Source organism: Myotis myotis, unplaced genomic scaffold, assembly GCF_014108235.1.
Source record: "Myotis myotis isolate mMyoMyo1 unplaced genomic scaffold, mMyoMyo1.p scaffold_m19_p_4, whole genome shotgun sequence".
NCBI lineage: Eukaryota > Metazoa > Chordata > Mammalia > Chiroptera > Vespertilionidae > Myotis > Myotis myotis.
Window position 1 is genome coordinate 51,374,322 of NW_023416346.1, and position 10,760 is coordinate 51,385,081.

The window sequence follows — 10,760 nt, forward strand, 5'->3', positions numbered from 1 at the left end:
ATTTTCTTAGCAACAATATTCAGGCATTGCTTTTAACAGATTTCTGGCCCTCAGTCCCCAAAACCAACTGGTTTTGCCCTTAACAAAGGTAATGGCATTGCCTTTGGCAATAAATCTGAGGATCAAAATAAGGTTGCACTTTCAACAGACCCTCAGCCAGTTCCTTAAGATTACCTAAAACTATCCAACCATTTTTAATGTCTCCTTTGGCTCACCTCAATTCACTGTAAAAGCCACCCCCAGGAAAATATTCAAATTCTTCTGTTACAGCTAAAAGTTGTTACCGTGCAGTCAACTGTAAAAGGGCCTCATAAACATCCTGCATTTGCATGGGGCCATTCTGAAGCTTGGGTGGCATCTGGTTGGTGAATATATTGCTGGGATTATCTATGGGAAAGTACAATTCAGTCGCCTGTAAGTAGTTAGTTTCTAACTGAATATCTGTTCTCATTATTACCACATGCTAGGTGTGTGTGTGTGTGTGTGTGTGTGTGTGTGTGTGTGTGTGTGAGAGAGAGAGAGAGAGAGAGAGAGAGAGAGAGAGAGAGAGAGAGAGAATAAGTTCCTCTTGTCTTTCCATTTTCTACTTATCACCCTGTCACCTGTAGAAGTGACAATTTCCTGAAAAGAGCAGCTCATCTTCTGAGTCAACTTTGCTCAAATTTACCTGTGGAGTTTTCCAAAGAGTCAGGTAATTCGATTCTTACCTTTACTTTAGCAAAAGTAAAATGTGTTGTAGGTTTCTGCTTTTATTTGTATTTTTAGGTATTTGAACCTGATTTCATTTAGAGCTAGATTAATAAGGCTTACAACCTGGGCCCAGATGTTTGTGTGACTAATGTTTATGGCTCCAAGTTCAAAGTTATTTATGACATGGTAGATTGTAGAAATTCACTTCAGAAACTCTTTAGAAGACATCTAGAAGATATTTTCAGTATGTTCATTCTTTTCTGGGTAAAAAAAAATACCCAAAAACTAAAGATGTTGGGAATGCAAACAAGATCTTCAATGCATTTCACAAAATCCTGGGAATGGAAAAAGCTGGGCCAGCCTCTTTCTTTGGTTCAGGGATCTTATCTTTCACAGGAGCTCCAACAGTTTTGGGAGGCCTGAGATTGGCCTCTTGGATCTCACCCTCTTTCATTTAATAATTCATTGTGGGTTTCTTAATATTGAACCTGCCTATGCTTTGGGGAGGGGCATGATTTATATTGTCAGCTTGTACCATTTTACATGGTAAGGGATTCTCTAATTTCTCTTCACAGTGTGTAAAATCAGACTTCCTTTGATTTAGCTTAAACTCACCTCAAAAAGTTAAAGGGACTCTTCCTTTATTTCTCTTTTGGAATTTATTGTTCACTCCATGTGCGATTTTAAAGGTTTCTAATGCATCTCTCCCATTCCAGCCTTTATGACTGAAGGGCAACTAATATTTTTAATCATGCCTCCTTCTGCCATATGGCAGCCCCTCCCTTTCCTGTGCCCTTAATCTCTTTCTGCAGTCTCCTCTAGCTCTTCCTCTACCTCCTCTCCTTCGTTAGGTATGCCTTTCTGAAAGGGCGAGTGACTCAAATTGTCCTGAGGGTATGGCTAATTGGGTGATTGCCCTGACCCTTGCACTCTGGGAGTTCCCACCCAGCAGCAGAGACCTGGTGGTTGGTGAGATGGGAGCAAGGGAGTGACCTGTAGGGATGGGGTGAGGGTGGTGTGAGGGAAAAACAAAGAAGCTGGAGGCTTCACCATCAGGAGGTTAAATAAAGATGAATGTGGTCATGAATACATTGCAATTAATAACTAAGTTGAGATTAACTGCTTTTTGAATTCTCCCTACATCTTGCTCCATGAGACCCTTTTATGAGAGCTCCTCACCTTCATTGGGCTCCGAGGCTCATTTCCATGTTTATTTGACACATTCAATTCTTTAAAAAAAACACCTTACTTCTGAGGAGGGCTATATGAATCCACAGGCACTGGAAATATCCTGGCACAGATGTTGTTTTACAAAGTGAAGAGACTGGTTTCTGGACCTTGATGGATAATGAATATGAATAATCCCTTGACATCCTTTATGCCCAGACAACCCCTTGGGTCATGAGTATTAGTTGCTACTGTGAAAGATATGAGTCATAAGACCAAACCAAAGCAAAATCAGCTATGGTGCTGAGGACAATGATCTAACTAGTCTGAGCCACAGGCATAAGGATACCCTGAAGGACTGCTTTTCAAAGTGACTCCTGCTTTTATTCTGTAAATAATTGTCTGGGTAAAGCTTAGAGGTGAGGATGGGGATAAGAGAGAGTGGAGAAAGTGAGGAGATATATATATATATATATATATATATATATATATATATATATATATATATATATATATATATATATATATACTAGAGGCCTGGTGCATGAAAATTCATGCACTGGGGAGGTCCCTCAACCCAGCCTGCTCTCTCTCACAGTCTGGAAGCCCTCATGGGATGTCCTACTGATGGCTTAGGGGGGAGCAGGCCTAAGCCACAGTCTGGCCTCCCTGTGCAGGAGGCGACTGGGTCAATCAGGGGAAGGTGCCACCCCCATCACCCCCGCTGCTGCTGCCACTGTCAGCTGCCGTGGCTGCTGGCCCTCCTCGGCTCATGCATCTGCTGCAGCTTTGTCTGGAAGGACCTCTGGTCTATCCGGTCTAATTAGCATATTACCCTTTTATTAGTATATATATATATATATATATATATATATATATATATATATATATTCATCTCTGCTCCACAGTCCTTATACCAAGGAGACACCAAAAAAAGTAAGAACAAAAATGGGAGTATAGAGAGGGCTGGAATAACATCCAGTACACACTGTTTTGTGACTCACTTTTCCCTCTGAACCTGAAGTCTAGCTTATAAATTAATAGAATTTAATTGAGTAAAGGCATATTTCCTTCCTGGAACTTGGGTCAGATACACCAAGTGGAACTCCCACACACACACTCAAGTGAGATCTGATGATATTTCTCCAACAGCTGCCTCTTCTGAATTATGTGATTGCACAATGAGCTTGCGAAAGCTAAGAGCATGGCCCAAGAATGAACTCCTGAAGTAACCTTACCCAGAAGTCATTTGACCTTTCCCCTAGTTTTCCAAAGAGGTTATTGTCATGGCAAAATAGTAGGATAAGGTAAAGTGGATATTTTCCTTTCCCACTAGGTTCATCTACTTGAAAGACACTTGCCGCCTCTGGTACACCCAGAATTCCTGAACTGTTTGCTTTCAATCCTAATTTCTGCCTGCTAACTGAATAAATTATGTGATCTGCAACTTTAAGGTCCATATTTTCTAGTGAATCATCCCCAGAGTCTTTGGCAAAAACACATTAATGTTGGACTCATAATTAAAAATTACTACACACACTCAGTGTTCAGATGTGCAACCTGAGAGGAAAATTCACTATCCTTCCATTCAATGGGTGTTTTTGGTTTTCCAGTATTTTGGTTTTCTAACATTATAGTGTTATCAGAGCCATAGATAAAAGTACTCTCATATATGTGGGCTTGGAAAATTGTGACTTGTCAGAGTAAAAATTCTTGTCTCACTTATTATATAAATTAGCTAAATTCCTTCTATCAACCAGACCCAATACTACCTCTTAAACAAGTCCTGGGTTATTTCCATGAAATATTTTCTAAGTTATGTGGTGAGCCGCAATGAATTTTCCCTAGACATAGCAGCAATATCCTGTTTATCTACTCTTGCCTGTTTATGAGAAACCTCAAGTAGAGGAAGAGAGACTACAAAAAAAATAAAAAAATAAAACAAATATATTTGCAGACCTATATTCAGCAGGCAGCATGCCTTGTACCCGGAAGACACAGGAGCGTGTGTTGATTTGAATAACTGAAATCTTCAGGTAGCCACAGGATGAAAGTCAACACTCCATTTACCACTAAGTCTAGATCTCACAGATGATGAAAAAAATCTCCAGAGCATCCAAGATATCATATCTAAATCCCCTTCCCCTTTTCTGCAGCAAACACAGCTCTGGAGAAGTAGAGGTTGGAAGACTGGTTGGCTTTTTCATCTCAAAATTTAGAGACTTGGGTTCTATTTTTTATTCTTTTTTAAAATTGAATTTACTGGGTGACATTGGTTAATAAAAGTATACAGGTTTCAGGTGTACAATTCTACCATATATCATCTGTATATTGTATTGTGTGTTCACCACCCCAATGGTTACATTTTTCTACTAAGTTGTTCCAAGACCTAGTTTTAAAAGTGATGTGCATATTGATTTGCCAACCAGCTATTCTGCACAAAGACCATAATCATGGGGGCTGAGGTAGAGGGGGTTACAGTTTATTAATATTAGAAAACCAAAAGCAGTGACCACATTCAGAGTGCAACCTAGTAGAGTAGATTTCTAGAAATAGATGAGCCTACATTTTTCAAGGTTTTCATTAACAGTTCATTAAAATGTTCAGGCTTCCAGGAAGTATACCCAGTGATTCCATTAATATTGTGGTGATTCTTAGAAATCTTAGAGTTAAAAAGTATATGGTACAGTAAACAGGGTATTTTTATCTTGATGAAATGATATTGTAACTGGTTAATATTCCAAAGGGTGTAGTGATGTTCCCAGCCAGGAAATGTCTAACTCCTGCCTTCTTGGTTATTTGCCATGTGACTTATAATCCTCTTACAGTCCAAGGTCATTCTTTTGAAGGTACAGGGTACTAGGCAAACTATGTGTAGGTATCTCTCAACAACTCCCATCATTTTCATTTCTTTTTTTTTTAATATATTTTTTATTGATTAAGATATTACATATGTGTCCTTGTCCCCACGTTACCCTCTACCCCCCACCCCCCCCACCCCCGCTCATGCCCTCACCCCCCCCGTTGTCCATGTCCATTGGTTAGGCCTATATGCTTGCATATAAGTCCTTTGGTTGATCTTTCCCCCTTACCCCCACCCTCCCCTACCTTCCCTCCAAGTCCCGACAGTCCAATCAATGCCTCTCCGTCTCTGGATCAGTCCTTGTTCATCAGCTTATGTTGTTCATTATATTCCACAAATGAGTGAGATCCTGTGGTATTTATCCGCTCTCAAGTTCCATCCATGCTGTGGCAAATGGTAAGAGTTCCTTTTTCTTCTTCCTCTTCTTAAAGAATACCTTTCAGCATTTCATATAATGCTGGTTTGGTGGTGATGAACTCCTTTAGCTTTTTCTTATCCGTGAAGCTCTTTATCTGACCTTCTATTCTGAATGATAGCTTTGCTGGATAAAGTAATCTTGGTTGCAGGTTCTTGCTATTCATCACTTTGAATATTTCTTGCCACTCTCTTCTGGCCTGCATGGTTTCTGTTGAGAAATCAGCTGACAGTCGTATGGGTACTCCCTTGTAGGTAACTGACTGTCTTTCTCTTGCTGCTTTTAAGATTCTCTCTTTATCTTTTGCTCTTGGCATTTTAATTATGATGTGTCTTGGTGTGGTCCTCCTTGGATTCCTTTTGTTTGGGGTTCTCTGCGCTTCCTGGACTTGTAAGTCCATTTCTTTCACCAGGTAGGGGAAGTTTTCTGTCATTATTTCTTCAAAAAGGTTTTCAATATCTTGCCCTCTCTCTCCTTCTGGTACCCCTATAATTCTGATGTTGGTACGCTTGAAGTTGTCCCAGAGGTTCCTTACACTATCTTCATATTTTTGGAATCTCTTTTCTTTTTTCTTTTTCGGTTGGGTATTTTTTGTTTCTTTGTATTTCAAATCTTTGACTTGATTCTTGGGATCCTCTTTTCTGCTGCTGGATCTCTGTAAATTATTCTTTATTTCAGTCAGTGTATGCTTAATTTCTAGTTGGTCCTTTTTCATGTCCTCCATGGTCTCCCTATACTTATTGAGGGATTCATTAAATTTATCGGCGGTTTCCATAAAATTCTTGAAAAACCTTATAACCGTGACCTTAAACTCTATATCCAATCGTTTGCTTTCCTCCATTTCTGCCATTTGTGACCTGTTTCTTTGTCTCCGCATTTTGGCAGCTTCCCTGTGTTGATAGAGTGGCCCTGTGCGCCAGGTGTCCTGTAGGGCCCAGTAGCTCAGCCTCCCCAGTTACCTGGGGTGGACACTCTTGGTGCACTCTTGGTGCCTTGGTTGTTGTAGAATCACTGGGAGGAATTGACCTCCAGGCCAATTGGCTGTGAGAATCAGCTGTGTCTAAAGTGGGAGAACTTCTGTGCTGAAGACACCCTTCTGGGGCAAGACTTGCTTCAGTGGGGCTTTGGTGCTCACTGAGTCTGCTCCCTGAGTGCGTCCCTTATGGATCTGAGGAGTTGCAATCTGGATGGACCCCCTCTGACCACTGGGTACAGTGGCTCCTGGATCTAAGGAGGTGCTAATTCAGCCTCTGCCTGAGGCCACACAGCAGGAGCCGCGAAGAGGCTCAGCTGTGAAGCAATGCAAGCCGCTGCGGGGCCTTGGGCCTTCTCTTGGAAGTTCCGGGTCTGCCTGGCTCGGCTGCAGTTAGGTACATTCACATGCAAAAGCCTCTGCCGCAGCCTGGGTGGGGCGGGGTCTCAGGGAGTCAGAGGGCGGAGAAAGCGGCCATGGCCGATTCTCCGCCCCGGAGTCGCGCGTCTCAGTGTTCCGGTAACGGCTGCAAGCACCTCTGAGGGAAAGCCGCCCTCAAGTTCGCTCGCTGCCGGACAGACCAGCTTCTCCCCGTGTGAGACCTGGGTCCCCAGAGACTTCCCGGAACCGGAGTTCAGAGCCGTCGGGAGTTTGTGATTCAAAAAGACAGCCGCGTCCTCAGGCGCCACCCCCTTTCCTCGCGCGCAAAACGCGCCACCGTACCTCTGCACTTCACCTCCGCAGCGCCTCTGGCTCTCAGCGTGCTTTTCTTTCCTTCTAGTTGTGGAATTTACACTCAGCCAGCCTTCCTGTTGTTCTGGATGATGTTTGCTCAGTCCTTTGCGGTAATTTTCAATTGTTGTGTGAGGCAATAATTTCCTGGTGTTTACCTATGCCGCCATCTTAGTTGCTCCCCATCATTTTCATTTCATATTAAGTAGTAGAAAAGCCAGAGTTCCTTTCTACATTATCCTGGAGTCTTGTTTCGAGAACTGAGGTAGAATACTCCAGGAAACTGCACAAGCAGAGAACTAGCACAGGGCAAATCAGGACTGCCATCAAATGTAAGAAACAGAAGAATCTCAGTGCCCCCACTGTTGCCATGGGTATAATAGAAGTGTGTTGAGTGTGGGTAATGTGGCTCTGATCCTAATAGTATGTGATTGCCATGTCAAGTCTTTCATCATTAACCGATGGAAGTTGTGGCTAACAGCTCTGTCTGATATCTGAAGCAGTATAAAGCAATAGTCTCAAGAAGGGCCTGGAGCACTATCCTCTTTTTCCTCTGCATGAGCACTCCTGAGTTCCAATGATATTCACATGGGTTTTGATCATCAAGGCCTAGATCCTTTAACAGATCTGCTGTGAAGAGGAATGACTTGAACTAAAAGCACCCTTCATTTAAGAAGCATATCAAATACTATCTAAGGTTTCCATGGGGCAGCTAAAGGGGAGAGATTAACAAGTTACAACTCTGGAATGGCTAGCTAAAAACCAGACTCTTTCATCACAACCTGGTAATAGGCCAACATGTGAAGTCAAACAATAGTGTCAGCAACAGCTGGCTGTTTTGACTTTGCTCTGTTAGAAAAAATCTTCCCTGGGGGATTAAGTAAGGCAGCTGACATGTTAGAGAAACCACTTCTCACTTCATCCAGGGAGGCCTATAATCTAATAGTATCAGTCCTGAAGAAACAGGAGCATAGGGGCATGACTGTTCTGGAGAAGGGAACCTGAGTAGTGCCAGAGTACTTCGCAGAACCCAAGATATAGGTTGTGGGTGATAGTTTCTCAGCTGGTCTTATCCAGAGAACAGAAACCTAAAGCAGCCCTGAGTATTTCCCATCATCTTGTTACTTATGACATATAGTCAGCCATTTTGCTTTTTTAGGCCTCAGTTTTTTTCATTTATAAAATGGGATTAAAGACAGCAACTCATGCTTTAAGAAAAGGCCAGGGTTCAAATCTCCACTCTAATATTTCCTATTTGATTTTTTTTCATGCTGTATTATCTTTAATTAGGTACAAAACCTTTTCCAATCACGTCACCTAGAACTCATTTCACCCACTGCTCTGTTTGGCTGCCAGTCTCTTGTCTCTCTCTTCAGCAATGGTGAGGTGGATACCTTTTCCATGGGGTAGGGAAATCCATGGCTTGTTGCCTTTTACAAAAATATTGGAGAGCTGGATGGCAAAGCTGTTGCCATTGGCATCTTTCACATGAACTACGTCAAAAGAACCAGGTGCCTCTCTCTGTTGGTGATCACACCAATTCTTCCCAGGTTAGCACCTCTGGTCACTATGCACAGGTTACCAGTGTCAAACTTGATGAAATCAGTAATTCTGCCAGTCTCCAAATCAATCTGAATGGTGTCGTTCACCTTGATGAGGGGATCAGGGGAGTGGATGGTGTGAGCATCATGGGTTAGCACAGTGGTTCTCAACCTTCTGGCCCTTTAAATACAGTTCCTCGTGTTGTGACTCAACCATAAAATTATTTTCGTTGGTACTTCATAACTGTAATGTTGCTAGTGTTATGAATTGTAATTAAATATCTGATATGCAGGATGGTCTTAGGCAACCCCTGTGAAAGGGTCGCTTGACCGCCAAAGGGGTCGCGACCCACAGGTTAAGAACCGCTGGTGTTAGCAGATGAGGGATTCCTTTTGTGCCCACAAAGATCTTCCTCACTTTGCACAACTTATACTTGGCCTCCTCAGGTGTAATACAATGAAGAGCAAAGTGGCCCTTGGTGTCATAGATAAGGCGGAAATTCTCTGCAGTCTTGTCAATGCTGATGACATCCATAAAACCAACAGGGTAGGTTATATTGGTTCGGACCTTGTCATCAATCTTAATAAACCGCTGCATGCATATCTTCTTTTCTTCATCTCCTGTTACAGCATACTTAAGTCTGTTCCTTAAGAAAAGGATGAGAGGGAGACATTATCTCAGCTTGTGAGGGCCGGTAGATGGTTGAGAAGCATCTACCGGTCAGTTTATCCAGCATCCAATGCTTTGGACCTGCTACACACTTCAGATGCTTCTTGGGACCATGAGCCATGGCTGCGCTAGGCAAAGAAAAAGCTCCTGTTTGATCTTGAGCAATTAATTAACTTCTCTGAATTTTAAGTTCTTCATCCATAAGACATGGGAAGTAATACTTATTGTGTGTGACTTAAGAAAGAAAATAACGTATGTAAAAATAGTAGGCAGTTAGTCAATATTTGTTACATCAATAAATAAATGGTAGTGCCTGGCATATAATAGGTGATTTTTAGGTGGAGGTTAATGTTCTTTCATTCTCAGTTAGATAGGATATGGAACCATATAGTGAGACAAATTATTCTTACTGAGCCACAGGATCCAAATATCAGCTGATTGCACTAGCAATTAAGTCTGCATCTTCTGTTTTTGTCTTTCCCCTGGACACTATTCTGGCCACAGATGTATATGTTAGTTACACTGATGGTAAATATGTAATGGTCAAAAACAAAAATACCAACTGATGTCAAGTTACCCAGCTAATATAAAAAGAGAAGAATAATCCTTACTTAAGGGTAAATGTGTACATGTTTATAAATACACACATAACAGAGTTCTGCATGTAATCTTAAGAGGTTCATAGGTCCTCTAAAACTCCAGGTTAAGAACCTTTAGTACACAAGACCAGAGAAGTAGGGCAACTGGTCAGATAGTTATCTCAATAACCTTGTAAAATTCCTTGCAGAAAGTTTTAGGTGGGTGTAAATGAAAAAGTAACATTACTAACTTTTCAAACATTCATTTTATGTATTTATTTTTAGGCATGTAAAACTATGTTCACTAGTAATAAAATACAATTAAAATAAGAAACAATCTTGACTATAAATTGGCAAATATAAAAATGAGACTCCCAAACATTCATTTTAAAAGAACCTTGCTTCACATTCTTAATTCCCAATTTTTAAAAATTTCCTTTCCTTGAAGATGACCACAAGTCTTTCTTGAAAAGATGAAAATCGTAGCCATTTTGTAACATTTCCCTCTGTCTTCAATTTCCTATGTTAAAGTTAGCATGGTCTATAGTTGGTGGTCAGTAAGCATTTTAATTTAATTGTAGGTAATTAATTTAATTTAATTGTATTATTCCATATATTGCCATTGTGATTATGATAATCAGTGATTATGATAATCACTGTTTGAACTCTAGAGATGCCATGTATACGCCTATATAGTTGTATATGCAGAACTATGCCCATTGACCGTTGGTATCATGGACATACCATATGTAAGTTTGTCTTTTAGTCTATAGTTTTAACTTAAAGCTCTTTGTCCCCTGGTCCTTCCTTAGAAAGAACAGCAGCCCTAGTCCCAGTTGCAGCACACCTGGTATTCCATCTGTTGCAGTTTCCCCCAGCATCTGCAGTCTATGTTATAAAGTCCTGACTTTGGCACATCTTTATAGCATTTTTCTGTCCACCCAGCTTGTGGCTGTCCCTCTTCAATCTATCATATTGCAGCTGTGTGAATATGAGACAGTCATCCATTTTTCATTCTAGAGTGGCTGTGTTTTAATTATTATTGTTTCTTTGCAAGTAGACTGGCTATATTCCAAACTTGACCTATCATCGAATATTTAGTACAGCTCCTGGAGCTTTACCAGCTCCTTT

General features: G+C 41.2%; 1 pseudogene; it reads right to left on the reverse strand.

Moving 5' to 3' along the window:
* Positions 1-8,169: 8,169 nt before the first annotated feature.
* LOC118654441 lies at positions 8,170-9,174 on the reverse strand (annotated as a pseudogene).
* Positions 9,175-10,760: the final 1,586 nt, after the last annotated feature.